This window comes from Neofelis nebulosa, chromosome 5 (genome assembly GCF_028018385.1).
Source record: "Neofelis nebulosa isolate mNeoNeb1 chromosome 5, mNeoNeb1.pri, whole genome shotgun sequence".
NCBI classification, from domain to species: domain Eukaryota; kingdom Metazoa; phylum Chordata; class Mammalia; order Carnivora; family Felidae; genus Neofelis; species Neofelis nebulosa.
Genome location: NC_080786.1, coordinates 85,513,540 through 85,535,442, shown reverse-complemented (window position 1 = coordinate 85,535,442; position 21,903 = coordinate 85,513,540). Strand labels below are relative to the sequence as shown.

General features: G+C 49.8%; 1 long non-coding RNA gene across 1 annotated transcript; it reads left to right on the top strand.

The window, feature by feature from the left end:
• The first annotated feature begins 26 nt into the window (after positions 1-26).
• On the top strand, positions 27-21,828 carry LOC131512360 (uncharacterized). The gene is made up of 5 exons (XR_009262108.1): positions 27-686; positions 4,081-4,116; positions 7,428-7,515; positions 10,553-10,811; positions 21,278-21,828. It is a non-coding gene; the product is annotated as an uncharacterized LOC131512360 (long non-coding RNA).
• Positions 21,829-21,903: the final 75 nt, after the last annotated feature.

Here is a 21,903-nt window from a genome sequence, read left to right as displayed (position 1 = left end):
GAGCACACCACCTTGAGAACCACAGGTCCACATAGAGCAGCGGTTCTCTAGCCTTGCAGCAATCCGGAATCACCGTGGAGGACGACAAGAAGGAAGATGCCCATCGCAGACCAACTGAATCAGAGTCTGCAGGGGTGATTCTGATGCACACCACAGAGGGTTCATGAAGGCCAAGGAGACAGTGGGATCTCCCAGGAAAGAGAGAAAGAGTGAGTGCAAAACACAGTCCCGAACCCCAAAGCATCTTACTATTGAGCACCAAAAGTCTGTACTTCCTGTCAGTAAAGAATGCGCTTAATTGAACTCTAACGAGCTTTCCACTACTGGCCGCACTCTGGCCCACAGAATACATGAATCACTTGTCCTTATGCAGTGCAAGAGTCCTCCGCTAATGTTTGGAGCCTTAAACGTAGCCACTTGAGCTTCCCATCTATCAGGCATGGTTAGGGATCCCAGAAGCCTCACATAGCCTGGCGATAAAACAGAGAAAGAGCTGGAAGGCAATAAGTGACAAACCCCAGCCCTTCCTAGATGTCGCTGTGGACAATGGATGCTGTCTCCTAGAAACAATCCCTTTGCCTTGCACCCCAAGACCGGATGAAGTGAACATTTCTGAAACACGTCCAGGAGACAGACTGTTCTCTGGGAGGCTACGAGCTGTCTCTCCTAGCAAAGAAGGGAAAAACGTGAGTAAAATGTTTTTCATCTTTTAAACAAGCTTCTCTTGCCATCGTATAAGCAACTCCATATGCAGACCAGGGTTTCAAAACTCTTTTAAATGTCATTATTTCATTCCCTTTATGGAGTATGTGGTCTTAAACAATATTGCTTGCTTGAGTGCATTCGTTAAGTAGTAACTTATTTGTCCGTGTACTAATGAATCAATGACATGTAAACATAGAAACTTCAGGTCAGCCTTGCTTAATACCGCGGGTACTCAATAAATGTTTGCTGCAATGAATTCAACTCAATGTCACCATACTACCAGGTAGATCTACTTTCCACCAAAGGCAAAGAAAATGGATATTTTGGCTACTTTTATAGCTTTGTTCCAGTGAAGGGGTTTTGGAAATAGCTCAAGGATTTATTTGTAGTATCGTGGAACACTAGGGTTCCAGGAAACCCACAGCAAGAAGTTCTTATATAGACTTTGACCCCCAAACTGAGCCCTGACAGGGTATAAACTTCTTCCTACAGGGACTTACAGGCAGGCCCAGCAAGACATGTCAGTTGTACCAGCAGAGAGGGGAATGCCTGCTTAGTCCAGACAATGGGATGCCTCGTTTGGGTTTCTGGACCAGAAACAAGATGGCATTGGCCCAAGGACATATTTGGGGGCACACATAGTTATATTTGGCTGCAGGCAAGTTGAACTAACCTGTTAGCTGATCCCCAAGAGTGGATTAGAATCACCTGGGGAACGGAGACACCTGGGTGGCTCAGTCAGTTACGTGTCTGACTTCAGCTTAGGTCACGATCTTGCGGTTTGTGAGTTCGAGCCCCGCATCCGGCTCTGTGCTGACAGCTCAGAGCCTGGAACCTGCTTCGGATTCTGTGTCTCCCTCTCTTTTTGCCCTTCCCTACCCTCTCTTTCTGTCTCTCTCTCTCAAAAATAATAAACAGTTAAAAATTTTTTAATAACTAAAAAAAATAAGGTTTATTTGTTTATGTTGAGAGAGAGAGAGAGACAGCATGAGTGGGGGAGGGGCAGAGAGACAGGGAGACACAGAATCGAAGCAGGCTCCAGGCTCTGAGCTGTCAGCACAGAGCCTGACGCGGGGCTTGAACTCACAGACCCGTGAGATCATGGCCTGAGCCCACTGACCCACCCAGGCACCCCTGCAATCTGCATTTGAAACAAGTTCCCAAGTAATTCGAACGAATGTCCCTCTGAAGAGCCAGTGTCATATACTCCACACTGTCAAGCATTGAGGGTGGGGCCGGTTTGTGAATGAAGACAGTCCATCAGTAAACAGCTGCTTCACCACCACAGTCCCTTTCTGTGTCGCATCCTGCCTCAGTGTTTCCCACATTTCCCACTCTGCTCTCACAAGCTCAGGGAGGTGGCAGAGAGTGGCAGAGCCAGGGAAGGCCTCAGACCTTCCACACCTCGACCGTCTGTTCTGTGAGGTCTTCTTCCCCACAGCTTGTGCCAAAAGGACCATGTGAAGACATTTTGCCCTATATCTTCCCCTCTCTTGCCAGGGAGTCCCTTCCCACCCTCATCACATGGTGACATTTTATCCTTTGAGGTACCGACAAGTATAGACAGCCACCACCGCCCACATATCAGAGGGGCTCTGACAAAGGGTTCATGAGATTATGAACCTTATCCACTGTGAGTAACACAGGAAGGGCTCTTGCAAAACACCGCCTCTTAGGGCGAGGTGCTGGGACACTGCTCCAGCTGTGTTCAAAACTCCAGCTGTCTCCTCTTCCCTGGCTCTGGAGGAAGAGATAGACGCTTCCCCAACATCCGGGCCTCAGGTCTTGCTACGGATGACCCTGTGGGCCCAGCTCACCTGCCCTCTCGCGTCCTGCCAGCCTCTGTGGGAGCCTCGGGGAGAGCATTGACCTTCTGGCTGAGCTCCCCTAACTCAGAGTCACCAGACTGCATTCCTGTCTTCGGGAGCAAATGAGGTTCCAAGAAAGGGTAGAATCAGCAGGAAGCAGCTGTTAAGGCACCTGGAAACACCAGTGACCATTGGTGGACTTTCTCCCTCTCACCCCCTGGGGAAAAAGGCCGCCCAGACGAAAGCACCGCTGTTATGTTCCCACCTAGGGTAGCTCAGTGGTGCCAAGGTGGAATGTGAAGTGTGCTACCTGTCTTGGCGCCCGTGACCCTCTTCCCCACCCACCCTGCCCCCCCCCCCAGTTCATACTGCTCCGTTCCCACATGAGCTCAGGGACCCAGCCCTACTTTAAGAAGTCCCAGGCCATGTCACCCAGGCACCAGGAAGTCTCTCTGTGGGTGCTCCCTGTGTCTACCTCAGCTGGAGGAAAAGGGGCTCAAGAACCTCAGGTCCCCCCTCTGCCACAGTGGGAGCCGTCAGTCCCACCAAGGAATGTGTCAGGTTGTGTACCAATTCATCCTACCCCATCCTTGGTTAGTCTTGCCATTGTGGCTCCGAGGGGCGGGGCATGCGGATGGCAGAAGCTCTGTCACCTTAGCCAGAAGCTCAGTCCCCTTGCTGGCCCTTCCCCTCACAAGGTGGAACAGCCACACATTCCCCTCCTTTGCCCCAGCATCCTAATCTGTAAGTAGAATCCAATCCATACCTAATTCTTGGGGCTGTTACAAAATCTGGCAAGAGGTGTTGAAGAAAATGCTTAGAAGGCTATAAAGCAGACTAGGTTTTTAAATGTTTTTTTTTTAATTAAAAAAAAATTTTAGAGTTTATTTTTGACAGAGAGACAGAGTGTGAGTAGGGGAGGGGCAGAGAGAGAGGGAGACACATAATCCGAAGCAGGCTCCAGGCTCTGAGCTGTCAGCACAGAGCCCAACGCGGGGCTTGAAATCACGAACCGTGAGATCATGACCTGAGCTGAAGTCGGACACTTAACCGACTGAGCCACCCAGGCGCCCCTGTTTCTTTCATTTTTGATGCTTAAAGATTTAAGGATTTCTTTTCCTATTTATAAAAGTCGTTTATATATATATATATATGTTCTGGGATATACACACACACACACACACACACACACACACACACACACACATATATATATATACACACACACACACATATACATATATATCATTTTGGAAAGTACAGAACAGAATAAGAAAAAAAATTGTCTATAGGCCCACCACCTAAGCAATTCTGGTCATTTTGATTTCTTTTCTTCTTCTTTTTTTTAACCAATCTTTTGTGAAAGATTGGTTTAACAAAACCAATAGAGTACGATCTCTATTTGTGATTTTGAATGCTGTTTTAAGGTATTGCTTTTTCTTATTCAACATAGTATGAGCACTTTCCCATGTTATTAAAAAGGCTTCTTAAACACAATATGTAATAACTACTGGACGAGGCAATTTTTGAGCAGAAAGTTCTTTATGCATTTTGGATTGCTTTACAGGATGAGTGCCCGGAAGTCCGATCACTGGATTAAAAGGTATGACTGTGTCAAGACTCTTGTTGCATGTGTTGCAAGCTATTGTTATATCCCCTTTTTCCTGGAGTTGGGAACTGAAACGCAGAAGTTGAAATAATTTGTCCTAGTTCACACAGCTAATCCTCAACAAGTCCAGGACAAAACACAGGGCAAGAGACTCCACGTTCTGTGGTCTGTGCTCAACACGGCCCAGGAGAGAAGGCTGCTACTGCCGACAGAGCATCTGATAATTTGCACTAAAGAGGACAAACAGCCCCGTGGGGGATCAAACATGGAGCAAAGGCTGACGCACCTGGGCGCAGGACACCTGGGTTCTACTGGGGGCTCCCCCGCTAACTCCATCACCCTGAGCAAAGCAAGTCCCTTGGGCCTCAACGTCAGCCTCCCATCTGGATCTAACACTCTGCCCTTCTGTCCAGATACCTCATTACCAAAACAAAAACAGAAACATTTTGGTTTTGATTTCACATAAAAAGACCAAAAGTAATACATTTGCTCCCACTCCATGTAACTGCTCTGTTGGCCACAAAACAGATCCGGCTGCATCCCAAGGCCAGCAGGTTGGGGTTAATGAGACAGTAAACTCCAAAAAACATGCCCCAAGCTGGAATCTGCCGGCAAGTGGCAGGAGAATGCAGTCCTTTCAAGATCAAGTCAGATGGCCTGAAACACAGCTCAGCGCTGTATCTCGGCCCCAGGCTCCGTCATCGGCACTGTAAAGACATTCCCCTCAGTTCTGGTCCCTGGGATGGAGGGCATCAGCACCAGTAGGCCAGGCTACTGTCTGTCCCTGCACAAATGTGCTGAAGGGCAGCCGCCCAGGGTCCTCAGAGCATGGGGAATGGTGTGCTAGGTTCTTTTCCCAAGTGACCAGGAACTCGGGATGCCACATCAGCAACTGTGAAACCAGGGCCTGTGGGACGCGGTGGGTGGGGCTGCTGTTTGTCAGTTGCTGATGTGCAGACCGCCACTTCCCGGGACTCAGGCGTGAGTGCCTCCGTTATGCGTGGAGGGTCAAGTCCCGAAATCTGTGGGAAACTGGGCATTCCTAAGTCTACATCCCTGTCTCATTTCCAGCGCCAGGGGAACAGACCGGAGGATGTAGATTCCACAACACTTTTGAGCACGAAAAAATGTTTGCCCCACTGGCGGAAGATCTGTCCCATCTCTCTCAGAAAGGGGAATGGTGTGTTCAGGGAAGAAACCCAGCAGGAGACTGGATAATCCGTGTGAAAACATGCATGTGAAGTGTCAGGAAACCATTCTGCTGACTCAGAACGAGCCATATAACATGCCATTTACATAATTAAAAGCTCATGTACACAAAAGAACACACTTTTTGCAAGAACATGTTCAAATAAAAAGATAAACAGAAAGGCATTAATAGAGCGGTCTACGGGCAAAGAAAGGGAATGGATTGGAGCATGGAAACAATCACCTTTCATCCGTGAAAAAGAGAGGCCTTCCAGCGGCCAGTTTTGAGAATGGCCATGAACTGAGAAATATCATCAACTCAGTCCTCTGGACCTAAGGTCCAAAATTTTAAAATGAAAGGGAAGAGAAAACAAACCAGACCCAGGAGATGTCGGTCAGAACGGCTTTGGAAGAGCCATGAGTTTATTTTTATAAAGGGAGGAGATCACTGGCGTCTACATGAGACAGAGGAGTTTGGGCCCTGGATGCACCTTTGAACCACCAGGAGAGCTTTTAGAAGATACTGGATACGTGCCTTAGTTGCTTGGGGTGAGCCCAGGCTTCCATGCTGAAAAAGAGCCTCGTGGGTCTGAGGAACAGCTGGGATGAGAAGACAGCCCTGGAGTATCCCACCCATGCCTTTGGGCTCTGGCATGGGGGTACTCAGGAAGGGAGGGCTTGCCTGGAGAAGAGGAAGAAGTGTTTTGGAGAGGAAGTGTCGGTTGAAGTGACTTGAAATGAGGCGCTGTTTCAGAAGGGGGTGTTGAGGTAAACACAGGGCCTGAGGCACAGTGGTAGGGGACAGCCCCAGCGTGACCCCTGCAGCTGACCCCCACATGTTACAGATGAAGGAGAACCCTGACACTGAGAGAAAGTGACCTACCCAGAGATGGGTCTCCAACACAAGTGCCCCAACTCCCTTGGTCTTCCCAGCTCTCTTCCCATTGTCCCGTGGAGCCCCAGCTACTGCCGAGGCCCCCTCATCCTCCTGCTGTCTCACCAATGCCATCACAGAAGCAGGGGGGAGGCCACCCCAGAAGGAGCTGGCAAGTGATTTGAGCTTCTTGAGAAAAAATAAAGAAAAGTTTAGATAGGAATCTGATGAGTTCTTGTTCATTCCTTTCCCTTTCTCAGGGAAATGTTTTCCTTCACTGAAAACTGCCTATCACACTCTGGATTTGGGTTTTTTTCCTCCCTAAGCCCTTAATTCTGGAAGCTCATTTGTTTTTAGTTCTGTTAGTGTTGCCAGCCAGGCTCGGTAGATTCTCCTAACCACTCTTGATTTCCTGAAGCTGTGAAGATGTGTTTGGCCACCCTACTGAGGAAGAGAAGTCCGTGGAGTGAGGGTCTGAAAGGGGATGACTGAGAACGTTTGGTTTCCACCAGAATACATGGAGTGTCAGGTGTCCATGTGTGAAAGGTTTTCACATTTGCTCAATGTTTACAGGCAAGAAAAGTAGGCCCAAGGGAGGTTACATAAACTTCCAAGTTATGCGCAAACTCCTATAAGGGGATTGGGTCTTACTCATTTGTGCCCCGCTGGGGCCCAGACCAGCAACAGCATAGAGGAGATGCTCGTGAAATGCTCACCGAAGGGAGTGGCCGAGCTGAGATCTGCCCCCAGCCTTCTGACTTCCAGCCCGACACTGGGACCACAAGCACAGACATGCTCAGCCTCTGAAGGCCATACAGGGTACACCTGGCCCTGGCCAGGTCTCCACACAGCCTTGACCTAGCATCATGCTGGGCACACACAGCTGGTGCTCAGCCAACGTTCACTGGACCATCCTTACAGCTCTGTTCGTGCTTACTCTGGCCCTAATTGTCAGCTTTCCATCCAGATGTATTGGCAGAGAGCCTGCAACTGGGGTGGGTCTCATGAAGCATTCCAGAAGAAAATCCAGAATCGCAGGGCTGAGAGGGAAACTAAAGGTCATCCAGTTTTACTGCTCGTTCTCCTCCCTCCCTCCCCAAACGCAGACACAGACACACACACACACACACACACACCCTGCTTCTCTCCCCTCAGGCGCACACACTTTCTCCCACTGATTGGCTGGGCCTGCGGGTACGTTTCTGGCTCAGAAACATTTCTTTATTTGATGTTGTTAATGCAGAGAAATGACATGAAGAGGCCACGTGCAGGTGCTCTAGCCACAGCCCAGCTAAAGACCCCTCCGTCAGCCAGCATGAATCACCAGCCACGTAAGTGGAGATACCTCCGTATAATATACCATGCTAGAGTTATGACCAAGGTATTATTAGAGCTGCAGGAGAGAGCAGTTAGTAGTGGTGGGGATATAGGGAAGGCTTTATCAAAGAGGTGGCAAGTGGGATAGGCCTTAAAGAATGGCTAGGCTCTGGCCTTGCCCATGGGTGGAAGGCAGAATTAGTCTGGACAAGCTCTGACATGAGCATGGTCATGTTGGACCTAGCACACCAGGCTAACTGTTGTCAACCAGAGAGAGGTCCATGCTCCTGGAAGCCCCGGGGTGCCCAGCAGGGTGGTGGTGGGGGAGGAGCTCTCAGTCACTGGATGTTGTTTACTTGCTCCAAGGACTTGGGAGAAGGCAAGAGACTGGCCAGCTTCCTCATCTCTGAGGGAAGGGTGGAAGGTGGGGAGGGCACGGAGGAAAGTGCACCAGGAGGGGCTAGATGGTGCTCTGCAGGGGCCTGGGAGGCACTGGCTGGGTCTGCCGCCACTTAACTTGCCATAGGGCCTTGGCCTAGCTCGTCTCACTGAGCATCTTCTCATCTGTAGAGAAGGATGGCCATTTCATGGCTATTGATGAAGACTCTTTGAGAAACACCACGACTGGAGGAACAAAGAGGATTGCTGAATCTGGGGCCTTACCTGACAGCACACGAGGATGGGGAGGTAACTCAGCAGCTGGCGGCCAGAGGATCTGGGGTTGTCTTCACTTGGATGTGAAGTTCTGGCCAGCAGTGGGGTCTTTGGCTGGGCAATTGCTGGAACACCGATACATGGCCTCTTTGTGTGATCTCTCAACCTGGGATAGTTCGGATCTCTTCAGAGCATAGTGTCTGGGTTCTAAGAGAAAATATCCCAAGAGAGAAAAACGGAAATGCATGGAATTTGTATGATCTAGCCTCAGAATGCACATGACACCCCTTCCCGCATGCTCTAGCGGTCAAAGCAGTCACAAAGCTCTGTCCAGTTTCAAAGGGAGGGGATATAGACTCCACCACTGAATGGGATAGGCGCCAAGGTCACGTTATAAGAAGAGCATGCAGTAATCTTTGAAAAATGCACTCTACCACAACATTCCTTACCTTGGCACTCAAAGCCTCTGCCATACGCTCCCAGCAGCATCTCCTTCTCCCTCTCAGCACAAACCTCCCCCGCTCCAGGAAGGCCCGCCTCCCCGCTGTGCCCAGAATATACCATACTCATCCCGGCCTGAGACCTTGAGCCCTGTTCTACTCACTTCTTGACTATTCAAGTCCTGTCTCCCAAAGGATTCAGGTTCCTGGTGTGTTTGAGTAACAGTTAAGATAAAAAAGGAAGTCTCTTAGGAAACATAGTTCCCAGGGTCTTCTTTACTGCTCTAGAGTAAGGGCTGCTTCTTTCTGAGAATTAGTAAAACTTCTACCATGCTGAGAGTCACTTGTTCTGAAAAGCATCTACCGAACGTGGGCATGGGTCCCCTTCAACAGTTACCATTGCATGCTTTCTCATGAAACTCAGGTTCTTTATCTCTCCCAGACAGAAATGATGAGTGCAATAAGTTAAAGTCAGCTTGTTTTCAACCAACAAAGAGTGTGGCTGACAATAAAAGTGTAAATATGATTATGGTTAAGGGATTTTTTTTTCAGCTTTGCTCCATTTCAGCTCATTAGACTTTCCACTAATAAAGGGCTGGCCAGCATTCCTCGCTAATTGCTCTCCAATTAAATCAGAGGCCAGGCCCCTGCCTCCTATGTAGACCCCAGTCCCTAGAAGCTCTGGGCATCTAGTAGTGCTCAGGAAACGCTCAGTGGCTGCTTGATAGAAAAGCAGAAAGGAGGCAGCCAAACTCTGCAGTGGGTCCCCACTGAACGCAACGGAAGCAGCTAACATTCGGCAGAGCTTCCTACCTTACAAGGAGTTTTTGCATCCATTCCTTGCTCTGGTGAGGCACAGAGTAAAGGTAGTGTTGTCCCCATTTTAATGATGAGGAAGCTGAGGCTCAAAGAGGTTAAGGGGCTTTTGCAGAATCAATGGCTCCCATGCAGGGTGCAAGGACTCTAAGCTAAGTGTTTTCATTCCCCAGTCTAGATTCTTTTCTATTGCACTGCCTCCAGTTCCACTGGCTTATTCTCTCATTTCATTATTCACTCATTGATGGATTTGCCAAATGCTTAGTAAGCACATACTTTATACACAGCATGACGTAGGCACCGGGGAAGCAATGGTGAGCAAGGCAAAGTCCCTGCTTCCATCGGCCATGTAGTCCAGAGGGAGAGATGGCAATAAACATCTGAACAATTACACAATTAAAAGAACTTGACATAATGGCAAGTGCTGTAAAGAAAATGGAACAGAATAACGGGATAGAGAAAAGCCAGGATTGTTGGGGCAGGGAGGTAAAGAGGGGGCCCGTTAGCTAGGATTGTCAGGAAAGGCTTCCCTGAGAAGGTGATGCTAGAGCTATGACCTTAATGCTGACAGGGCACCAGCCATTTAAAGATCTGGGGAAATGAGTCCCAGGAAGAGACTGCAGAGAGTGCAAAGGCCCTGAGGCAGAATTAGAAATAGTCATGTTAGAGTGACAGAAAGGCCAGTTAGAGTGGAGCATCTTGTGCATGGAGAGAATGGAAGGGACCAGAAAGTGTAGGGCTTTGCAGGCCATCATACAGTCTAAGCAGCTACCGGACTAGCCACTGAGGCACAGTGGTGAACAAGATGGGTACGGGTGCCACCCTTCTGAGAATGGCCGGCCCCAAGCTTCCGTGAACCTCTCGTGCTTGATGTCAATATTGCCCCTGCCCTCTGCATCAAGGCAACCGTGGAACCACTCTAATTCTTTTGCTGGCAGGATTGTCTGAGGGATGTGACATACATGAAAAGAGTTCAGAGAGTGAAATTTGGGATTCCCAGAATCTCTATTGGATTCGATCTGCCACCTGCCCATCCCTTCTACCTTTCGCCTGTGGATCCTGGAATTGGAGGAGGAAATGGTTGTAACTCCACAGCACCCTCACATGGTTCGCCCACCCCAACCTCCCACTTCCAATGCAGGGCCAGCCTGAAGGGAGGGTACCGAGAAGCAAAACAGCATCCCTGGCTGCCTAAGTCTTTTTGTGGCATCGGATGGACAGACACGCTGATGAGGAGCAGACTTGTTGCATGAAAAACAAATTCTCCTGAAATACAAGACTCACGCACAGGAGTCAACCCTGATAAACTGAGAATAACAGCTCACTCTGTGTGCTCTTCAGTTAGAAGCTTTAACTGGGACCCAGCAACAGTTTCCCCAAGTCACGGCAAGGATGGATAGGTAAGAAGGAAATAAGAGTCTTTCCTAACTGCCCTTTCTGTCTTCTAACCTCCATGGTGGCCTAGTCACGAATGCCCTCTGTGTGTGTGTGTCTCTCTCTCCCTTACACACACACACACACACACACACACACACACACACACGTGCGCATGCCCATGCACACTTTCATTCCATTCCCTCTAGATTGATATGGGCATGTGCTGCCCCTCCCCAAACCTTGTACCTACATCAAACCAAGGACCATGTTTATTCACAGGCTGACCTTTGGGAGAACAGATCTCCTGGATTTGCTTCCTAGACTTCCTATTATGCATAACGAACACATTGCCCTTTCAAAGCCGGGACTGAGACCTAATATTTGTGCCACGCGTGGCTACATTGTAGGACTACCACAAAGGTGGATGGCCTGTCGGCAGCCTCGCAGGTCCCTCAGGGATCTGAAGCCACTTCTGCTCTGGCTGGACATCTCCAAGCTGAGCTCACGTGTTTCTTGTCGACTGATGAGCATGTGTCAGCCCTGTGAGGCTGCAGCACTGCTCAACATGGCACTCCTCTGCTGAGAAGCCACTTGTGAGCAATGTGGACATCCACCCCTGGGGGAGGGAAGGGCTCATGTAGCAGATGCTGTACGATTCTAACCAGTTAGAAGTCATTGTCCAGATGCACACACAGAAGCGTGGATGAATCTTAAAACCATAGTGCCAATTAAAAAGTCAAAAGCAGAACAAGATGGAAAAAAAAAGAAATCACTTGCATACGTTAAAACCACATCCATCTGAAGCAGCTAACAATGCACCTTATCCAAGAATATGTACAAATCAAGAGCTAGATGTCAAGCATATTAGGATGTATTTTCTGTGGGTAGGGAAATGGGAGTAAATAAGTAAAACAGGGAGGAGTTTGTAGGGACCACTGATGACAATGACTCATGAACTAGATAGAGAATGTGATAAACTCTATCCTCCACTGGAAGTTGCTGTGTCTCTCTCACTCTCAAAAATGAATAAATGTTAAAAAAAATTTTTTTTTTAATCGAAAGGAAAGTCACAGAAACCTCTGAGCTTCTCCTGGTTGAGATTTCCAGCCTCAGCTGCCACTTCCCATTCAAGTCAAACAGGATGCTTTGCTGTGCACACGACACTGCTGACCCCTAGCCTCTGATTGTGCTGCCGCCTCCCCCCAAAGTCCAACTCTCATGCCCCCTCCCCAGGGTGTCCCGCCTCTCTGGTGGCCCTGCACGTTCTCTGCGTCACCCTGCAGGCGTGATCATGTGCCTGGAAGCGTGTACTCATCAGTACGCAGAAGCTCTCCCAGTGGAGCCCCAAGGGTAGGGTGGCTCTTTTTAGGAGGGCAGTGCCACCATGACACTCTGTGCCTTTGGCCATCTGTACTCCTGGATTGTAAGTCATGCCTTTTAAGGACTCTCTTGAGAGGACCTAGCCAGGAGGAAACCTTTCTCTCCACAGAGATGCAACACTTTTCCAGGAAACTCATCACAAACGAGAGGCACACAGATGTTAGGTGACTGGCTAAGTGACAAAACTATTTCCACAAGTCCTTCTGCAGTTAGGCCCTAAGCCTTCTTCCCATGCCCAAGACAGCTCTCGGGGGTTCCCTTTCCTTCCTGCAAGCCAAGGCATGGCCAGCTTGCCTCTCCCCTTTAAAACTACCTTCATTCCTGGGGTGCCTGGGTGGTTCAGTCGGTTAAGCGTCTGACTCTTGATTTTGGCTCTGGTCATGATCTCAAGGTTCGTGGGATCAAGCCCCATGTCAGGCTCTGCACTGACGGTGTGGAACCTACTTGGGATTCTCTCTTTCTCAAAACAGATAAATAAATAAATAAACTTAAATTAAATTAAATTAAATCAAATCAAATTCCATTGTATACTCTTTCCTGCTCTGTCAAAGATTAGTTGGCCATACGTTTGTGGGTCCATTTCGGGGTTCTCTATTCTGTTCCATTGATCTGAGTGTCTGTTCTTGTGCCAAAAATTAAATCAAATTAAATAAGTTAAATTAAAACAAAACTATCTCCATCTCTCTATCCTTTGGGCTGCCTCTAAAGTCCAGCCTGACTGTGGAAGCCATTTCCTTGTTATTCCTGACATCCCGCCCCACCCCAGATGCCAGGCATTTAATCAGAACCCACTGACAGTCCTACAACATAAAGATGCTGGAGTTGGTAATTTTAGGAAGGAGTGAAGGCTCCCTTCTTTGGCTTCAGTGTGTACACAGTCAGTAAACAAATGTTTCTAAGTATCTGTTAGGTGCTCAGTGCTGGGTCCAGCTTTGAGGACTGACAAAGATTCCCCCTCTGACCTCCTTGTTTTTCTCTGCATCGTCCAATTTTAGCAAGAATCCTGCCAAGTCAGCTTAGCTACACTCCCCCTCCTCCATATCTGGTCACTCTTGATATCTAATCAGAGTCCTCGTTGTGATACTGTGATTTATAATAAGAAATGTGTACATGGTTTTCATTCCTGTTGCTGGCATAGTGCACCTAAAACTCTTGGAATTTCCTAAGTGGTAAGAGTTGTAAAGGTGCCTTAGTATTCATTAACAAACCTTTTCCAACCACACCTGAGTTTACGTCAGTCAGCGCCATACCTTTCAGAAAGCACCTAAGGATGGGGACTGGTTGCCAGGGAAACCACCCGTGTGTTTGGAGGGCTGGATCTTTCAGTCCCCACTACTCCCTCCCTCCCCATCTCCAGGGAGGGGAGAAGGGTTGGAGGTTGAATCAATCACTAATGACCAATGTTTAATAAATCATGACTATGTAATGAAACCTCCTCCATAAAACCCCGAAAGGACAGCTTTCAGAGACCTTCTAAGTTGGTGAACAACTGGAGGTCCTGGGAGAGTGTCCCACCTGGAGAGGGCATGGAACCTCCCCTCCCTGTCCCCATACCTTGCCCTATGTACCTCTTCTATCTGGCTGTTCCTGAGTTATATCTTTTTATAATAAACTGCCATTGTAGTAAGTAAAATGTTTCCTTGAGTTCTGTGAGCTGCTCTGACAAAAGAGAGGGTCCTTCTATGATTTGTAGCCGGTCGGTCACAAGCACGGGTGACAACTCAGGCTTATAATTGGCATCTGGAGTGGAGCGGAGGGCAGTCCTGGGGGACTGAGCCCCTACCCTGTGGAATCTGATGCTCTCTCTGGGTAGAGAGGGTTAGAACTGAGTCCAATTGTAGGACACCCAGCTGGTGCCGGAGAATTACATGGTGGTGTTGGGGGATCCCCACAATCTGGAGTTGGTGATCAGAATTCTACTCATCCCTCACCAGCCCTCAGGTGATATCTGATCGCCCTGGTCTGCCTTCAGCCAGCACGCTCTTAGGTCAGTTTAGCCAGAACCCCCATTATCCCTGATGTTTCCTCTGAATAACTTCTCCATCCATTGATCCCTTCCCTGCTCCTTGGGTATAAATTCCTTCTTGCCCAGGCTGTATTTGGAGTTGGGCCCAATCTCTCTCCCCCACTGCAAAATCCCATTGCAATGGTCCCTACACTTGCCGCAATGTTCCCTCCGAATAAGGTCTGCCCTGTCATTCTTTAACAGAGGCCATTGATACTTTTTTTTTTCTTTAATAGGATGTGATGGTTAAATAAGAGCTGGCTAGGCCTGCCCTCAGGGCCTGATGGATAATCTACTACTCCGTACCCGAGGGTGCCGCTCCGGCCCACTCTCCAAAGACGAGATGGGAATTTTATCAAATTCTATTTCCATTCTCCTGGGGCCTGTGCAGCGCTGGCAGCAGAGGGGGGTGACTGGCTGGAGACCAGCTGCTCAGCGAGCCCCTGCCAGGCCTGTTGGAGAAAGGCCTGGCTCCCAACCAGGATGGCATCTGCTCAGAGTTTGGAGCCCAGCATACTCTAATTGTCCTGTGGCCTTGTGGCACTTACAGCCTATCAATTGAGTCTTTCTGAAAAAGCTACGCCTGTGTTTATCGGTTTCCTGCCCTGGATTTGGGTCACTAGAATTTTCCTCAAGGATGGAAGAGCTCAAAGAATTGGACCTGGAGGTCTCTTACATGCCAGAACCTGCAAAGGGGGTGCTGAGGACACGCTGGCCCAGGGCCCACCCACTCACTGCCCATCGGCTTTCCGAAATGGCACTTGGACAAGAGGCTGGGGGCCCTCATCCCAGTAACATATCACTACATTGCTGTGTGTCCACAGCCGAAACCCTTCCCTCTCTGGGCTGCTGTCTTATCTGTTTCTCGAACAGATGAAATCACAGACGCAAAAGGGGTTTTTAGTGTGAAAAAATGCAAGTTCCCGTGGGAACACTCTGTGCCTCCCACTCGATTTTGCTATGAAACTAAAACGGATCTTTTAAAAATAGCCTATTGAAAAACAAATAAACAGGGGCACCGGAGTGGCTCCGTCAATTAAGGCTCTGACTCTGGATCTCGGCTCAGGTCATGATCTCATGGTTTGTGCCACCAAGCCCCACGTCAGGCTCTATGTTGACAGGGCAGAACCTGCCTAGGATTCTCTCTCTCTCTCTCTCCCTCCCTCTCTCTCTCTCTCTCTTTCTCTCTTTCTCTGCCCCTCCCCATGGGCACTCTATCTCTCTCAAAATAAACTTAAAAAACAAACAAAAACGCCAGGACTTATGGTGAACCCTGGGCAGGGAGTAGAATCCTAAATTCTAATAAAAGCTCTGCTCCTTTCTGTGTGGCTGTGGGAAGTGTGGAAACCTCTCTGAGCCTCACTTCACCTCTGCCAGACACTGTAATGGCTATGAGAATCGAACTAATGGGCTTAAAATGTTGAGTTAATTATAGAGCACTGCCCCTCTGTGAAGCCTTCTCGTTAATATTTGTTGTTTACCAAAGAGACTGCACTGAAGGTTGACCAGTCAGTCCCAAGCTGGCGGAAATTTTGCAACTCTGAAAGAATATTGGGGGAAAAAAAGAATATTGGAAAGCCCTAGAGAAGGGATGAACAGGTGTCTTCTAAGCACTGAAAACTCAGCATGTTAAAACTGAGCAGGAGGAAGAGGAGGAGACAGAGGAGGAAGAGGAGAGGAAGGGAATCAGAATAAAATTAGGAGAAGCAGAAGGGGAAGAAGGAGGAGGAGGAGGAAAGAGCAAACTAGGAGGAGAGGAAGCAGAAGTAGAAGAAACAGCTGAAGAACGCAGAGGAAGGGGACGCGGAAAGAGAGAAGTGAAAGAAGCAGAGGAAAATAAAGAAGCGAGGGGGGCAGCAGGCAGAGAGGGAGAGGAGGGGTGGAAGCAGCAAAAGTGGGAGGAAAAGAAGCAGCAGCGGTAGAAGCAGATGCAGAAAAAAAGCCAAAACCACAGCCAAGAAAGTAGAAATGGAAGCTGAACCAAAAGCAGGGAAACAAGGAGGAGGAGAATGAAGAAAAAGCAGAAGCCGAAGTAGCTGCACATGTGGAAGAAGCACAAGCAGGAAAAGCAAAAGGCAAAGAAAAGAAGCAGCGGGGAGAGGGGAGAGGAAGGAGGGGGAGGCAGAGGGGGGAGAGGAGGAAGGAGGGGGAGGCAGAGGGGGGAGAGGAGGAAGCAAGGGGAGGCAGAGGGGGAGAGAGAGGAGGAAGGAGGGGGAGGCAGAGGGGGTAGAGGAGAGGAAGGAGGGGGAAGCAGGGGGGAGAGAGAGGAGGAAGAAGGGGGAAGCAGAGGGGAGAGAGGAGGAAGGAGGAGGAGGCAAAGGGGGTAGAGGAGAGGAAGGAGGGGGAGGCAAAGGGGGTAGAGGAGAGGAAGGAGGGGGAAGCAGGGGGGAGAGAGAGGAGGAAGGAAGGGGAAGCAGGGGGGAGAGAGAGGAGGAAGGAAGGGGAAGCAGGGGGGAGAGAGAGGAGGAAGGAGGGGGAGGCAGAGGGGGGAGAGGAGGAAGGAGGGGGAGGCAGAGCGGGGAGAGGAGAGGAAGGAGGGGGAAGCAGAGGGGGGAGAAGAGGAAGGAGGGGGAGGCAGAGGGGGGAGAGGAGGAAGGAGGGGGAGGCAGAGCGGGGAGAGGAGAGGAAGGAGGGGGAAGCAGAGGGGGGAGAAGAGGAAGGAGGGGGAGGCAGAGGGGGGAGAGGAGGAAGGAGGGGGAGGCAGAGGGGGGAGAGGAGGAAGGAGGGGGAGGCAGAGGGGGGAGAGGAGGAAAAGGAGGGGAAAGCAGAGGGGGGAGAGAAGAAGGAGGGGGAAGCAGAGGGGGAGAGAGAGGAGGAAGAAGGGGGAAGCAGAGGGGAGAGAGGAGGAAGGAGGGGGAGGCAGAGGGGGGAGAGGAGGAAGGAGGGGGAGGCAGAGGGGGGAGAGGAGGAAGGACAGGGAGGCAAAGGGGGTAGAGGAGAAAAAGGAGGGGAAAGCAGAGGGGGGAGAGAAGAAGGAGGGGGAAGCAGAGGGGAGAGAGGAGGAAGGAGGGGGAGGCAGAGGGGGGAGAGGATTTCAAGTAGTCGAAGTGGAAAGAGAAACAGAAGCAGAATAAGTAACTGGGAAGAAAGCAGCAGCAGGGAGAGCAAGAAGCCGACAGGCCTGAAGGAGAAACCAAAGCCCACACAGCAGAAGCAGAAGCAGGAGCAGAAGGCGCGTCCGCGGAGGGCTATGAAGAGAGGACTCAGAGCTGGCCGCTGTGAGCTGTCTGCTGTCCGAACCCCCGTTTCCCCCTTGAAACAAAGGGGCTGGTGACCCAGTGAGATGTTGCCGCGATCCTAGTGGCTTGGATCCATGAGGATGAGGCTGGGGGTAGGCAGGAAATGTTCCCCAGATGAAAGGGAGAATGAAGGAATGAACTTTGATCAAGCACCCTCGAGGGGCCGCGCACAGGAAGAGGAGACTCAGGCCCTGCTTTTCCTGAGCCCATCGTCTGAGGCCGGGCCACACTCAGGGTCAGAACAGGGGTATAGATGGCAAGGCCCAGAATCAGCGAAATGAGGAACCACCAGAGAGGCTTTAGAAAGAGGAGAGGTTTGAGTTCAGAGTCAACGGGTCGAAGTGGAATTCAATCGACAGAGTTGGGGTGGGCAACAAGGGCTCTCCTCCTCGGAAAGAAGGACGATCGAGGCTGTCTGCTTTAGCCAGGCTGGGGGCCTGCATGGGACACCAGCCTCTTATGCCCAGGGCTGAGGATAAAAAGCATCAGACTCAGAGATTCTGACAAGCCCCTGCCCATGAAACAGCTCCTCTCCCAGGCAAGAGGTCGACGACATGGAGGTCAGGCCTGTCCTGCTGGGGAGAGATGGCCACTGGGCTGCGTCCCACTTCGCCAACTAGATGTGCCTGTGAGGTGACCAGAAGGCACCCAGGGTGCCGAAGAACAGACACCTCCAGATACTGGAGTACAAGCTTCCAGGGAGGAGAGAGAGCTGGGCTGGCCAATAACCCTCTAGTGTCCCCAGTCCTCTGAGGGCTTGCTCCTTCTGGGAAGCCAGCTGCCTTGAGGGTGGCCCCCGAATCTAACAAGGATATCCAGCCTGTCCCCAGAACAGACACTTCCCCGATTCCGCTCAAGGAATAGATTCTGCAGGAATGCGCAGTCAGGCAAGCATCTGACTCTTGATATCGTCTCAAGTCATGATCTTACAGTTCATGGGTTTGAGCCCCGCAATTGGGCTCTGCTCTGACAGCTCAGAGCCTGGAGCCTGCTTCAGATTCTGTGTTTCCTCTCTCTCTCTCTCTCTCTCTCTCTCTCTCTCTCTCTCTCTCTCTGCCCCTCCCCTGCTTGTGCTTTCTCTCTCTCTCTCTCTCTCTCTCTCTCAAAAAATAAATAAACATTTAAAAATAAATTTTTTAAAAAGGAAATTTAAAAAAAGGAAAGAAAAGGAAAAAAGAAACATTCCACAGAGCTGCCTCGGCCTTCCACCATGGAGCGGCCCAGAGAAAGCGAGAGTCCGGCTCTGAGCAGAGAATCTCAGGCCCTGTGAGAATATAAGAGAGAGCAAGGGGCCCTCAGTCCTCCCGCATGTCCCCCAAAGACCCCAGCACTTATTTCATAAGCACTGCCCCCTCCTGAGAAGCCACGCCTACGTTACAGTGAGGCCAACACAAGGGGACCATCGTCTGATGAGGCAAAACCTGCATGGGCTTAGGGCATCCCAATCCCTTCCCTCCAGGCCACCACAAACCCCACCACTGGGGTGAGATCAGAAGAAGGGTCTCTCACGTGCATGTGCGTGTGGGCGTGCACACGTGTGTGAGCGCGGGAGGGGGAGAAAGATGCGTTGGGGAAAGTTGGGGAGTTCCAAGAAGTGACTGGATCGGTCACAGGGGAAATTTCAAGAGATGGTGAACGTTGGAGTCAAATGGGGAAATCAGAGGCAAGAGGAAAGGACAGAAGGAAAACCCTCGGTCCCGCTAATGTGAAAAGCTTCCTAAGTCTGGTGAATACTCTTTGGAAAATGGCTGGTGACGCGTTTCTCTCCACAGCACCTGCACCTCCATGTACCCACGAGAAGGTATGAGCAGGGCAGCACACTGTGGTGGCTTGGAGCACTGGTTAAGCAAACAGAGCGCCTCTCTGAACTTCAGGCTCATCATCTGTAAAGTTACTCATGAATGGCTTAGAGCAGTCCTGGCAGACGGGAGGTGCTCCATAACTCCTAGTTATTATATTGCTATAGGAAGCATGTATAAACACCTACAAATTGACTGATTAGAAAAAGTATGTTAAAGCCTGAATGGGCAGTAAAAATTTATATTCTGAAGGGGTCAAAGGTGAAGGTACTCAGGGAGGAGGGGCTGTTCTCCTTCAACGTGCCGGGAATAAGAGGAGCCGGGACCACTTTCCTAAACCAGTCTTCTCTCTGAGTTCCATTCACTTTGCGGTAAATGACCACCACCGATCCACCTCAGCTGTCTCAAAGTTTGCAATTACGGTAAAATTCGGGGACTTTTCAAGTCACTTAATGGCAGGCCAAGCTGTCTGCCCTGCCCCTCCCATGCTGGAGCGTCTTGGGAAAATACTTCGAGAGCTACAGATGAAAGAAATGGTTGTGGTGTAGGAGGATCAAGGCTCCAAGGCTTCTGTGAGCAAGAAAGGAAGGCGGCCCGGCCACTGGTTGCCATGATTCAGAGGTCCCTTGACTCGCCTTTCCAGGCTAGGTAGCCAATCCAGCATTTTCTATGGACATTGAAATACCAGCTGGCCATGCTGGACAGAGAAGGCGTGTCCCTGGATTCTCTCGAATCTGCCCGTTCTTCCCCATCTCCACCCCCACCACCCTGGCCTAAGCTGCTGCTTTGGCTCTTCTCGAGCCCAATGACCTTGAAACCCTCATGATGTTAAAATGAAAATCTGATCATGGCAGATCCCTGCTTGAGATTCCCACTGGCCTTAAAATAAAAGCCAAATATCTTCCTATGCTCACACAGGCAGGTCCATGTGGTCTGGTGTTGCCCACCCCCTCTTGCCCAAGCCCCTGCATTCCAGCCATAGCAGCTCTCCTTCAGTTCTTAAGTACATCAAACTCCTCGTGGTCTCAGGGCCTTTGCACAGTTACTCCCTCTGTTAGGAACATTCCCCCCACCACCCCGCACCATTCCCCCCTTCACCCTCACCTGCCCCTGCTTTTCATTCAGCCCCCGCCCCCATTCTTCTCTTCCAATCACAATTCAAACACTTCTTGGGAGAAGTCTCCCCTAACCCCCTAGACTGGATCAAGTCTCCAGGCCCTAAGTGCTCATGACGCCCTATGTTTCCCTTCATATCACATCTCCCAATATCTAGCAGGAGCCTAGCAATAAATGTCTATTAAGTGAATGAATTTCATTTTCTAGGTTTCCAGGGGGGTAAAAAGCCCCATTGCAAAATGAAAAGAGCACAGGAATGGGTGTCCAGAGATCTGCATTTCAGCCCCACTCTGTTCCGGTCAGCACTATGACATTAGGCAAGGCTCTTCCCATTTGGGGACTTTGTGTGATACCAAAGAGACCAAGGGGTCTCTCAGGGCCCTCCCAGCTCAGCTCACAGTTTCCTGTTGCTGAGTGCATGGATTTTGGACTCCTCCTCCCCTGGGTCACATTGGACCCAGCAGTGACATGGTAGGAGTGGAGGGGACATGAATACCCCTAATGAAACAAACCGTCCTGTTCCCTCTTGTGCTTGACAGCGACTTTCACAACCAGAGCCAAGGGAATACTTGGTCACCTGCAGTTTAATTGTTGGTTCCATTACTTAAACAGTGACTGAAACTTTCCATTTCCTCTTGAAACAGCCAGAAAGTAGCCATAGCTCACCACAGCATGTTCCTAAGGCAAAATGCACAACCTATAGGTGGACGACTCAACATAGGCAGTCTTTAAAATAAAGAGTTTACCATCGTCGATGTCATGTTCAAGAATAAATAAGGACACGTCCCGCAAATCAGCTTTTGGATCTCCTTTCTGCCCTAGGATATATTCCTTCCCCCAGTGAACTTTTATTCCTTCTGACTTCCATTGTTAGATCTCCAGAATTAGAATGTCTAGCCTTCTTTTGCTCAGAACACAAAGTAATAATTATTCCCACTTTGTTTCCACAGAAGCAGCCCGTGTCTCCTATTTGTACACTTGATTTCTAAACATCATTTAAATGCAACAGCGAGAAAATAGAGTAATTCAGGAGCAGCAGATAGGAACCTGATTCCAGTCACTCTCTGGACAAGACATTTTCTCTCAACAATTCAGAGGCCCTTGAAATGTGCACTTAACCATACAACGTGTTTTATGTGTCAGTGGCACAGTCTCTTTGTTGAGAATTAATTGTATGTGCCTTCACTCCTGTTGAAACTACCCTCTAAGAAGCCTGGCAGACTTCCAGGGACCCCAGCCCCTGGGACTGACACCCAAGTTCGGGACTTCTTAGTGACTCGGAATCTGAGAGCCGGACATTCACACAGTGTTCTTGCTTAAAGGTTCTCTTTGCTGTAAGCTACCCGAGAAGTCATCACAACGTACAGAGGACAATGAGCTCTTCACTTCCCGTGAAGTCACCCCACTGTCACTCCAAGGGCACCTTCTTTGCGTTTGTGCACATCAAAGAAGCTTGAGGGCAAGATCATAGCCCCCTGGCCCAGCCCTAGATTGCGAGCACACAGTGAGGTCAACAACAACAGAATGCTTTCCTGATTCATGGTAATTCATCTTCAAAGGACCAGTCCCCTCTCTG